This window comes from Otolemur garnettii, unplaced genomic scaffold, assembly GCF_000181295.1.
Source record: "Otolemur garnettii isolate 467f Iridium unplaced genomic scaffold, OtoGar3 scaffold00202, whole genome shotgun sequence".
NCBI lineage: Eukaryota > Metazoa > Chordata > Mammalia > Primates > Galagidae > Otolemur > Otolemur garnettii.
Genome location: NW_003852597.1, coordinates 88,749 through 89,160, shown reverse-complemented (window position 1 = coordinate 89,160; position 412 = coordinate 88,749).

Below are 412 nucleotides of genomic sequence, written 5' to 3'. Positions count from 1 at the left end.
ATCTCACTTAATTCACCAGATGCCATGTCTATTTATCATCTGTCACCACAAATAGAATGAAGATCAGGGAACACAGGGAGCTTTTCTGTCTACTTTACAGCCGCCTCTCCTGGGCATGTGTAATTCTGAGCTAAGTAGCAAGTGTCATTTCTTCTCCACTGTCATCACAGGCCCTTGTGGGGAGGGCAGACTGGGCAACCGCTGTTAGCTCCCTGGTACACTTACCTTCCCTCTAGGCGAGGCCTCTTCCTAAGAGCATCAGTCAGTGAGGAACGTGCCGTGTATCTGGGCTGCAGTCAAAACTCTAGCCCAGAGGCAGGTGAGGCTTTTTCACACCTGAAATTGCTGACCAGTGTGACCAAGGACAAGAATTGTCCATATGTTTAAATTCACATATCTACACGTAGCTGGC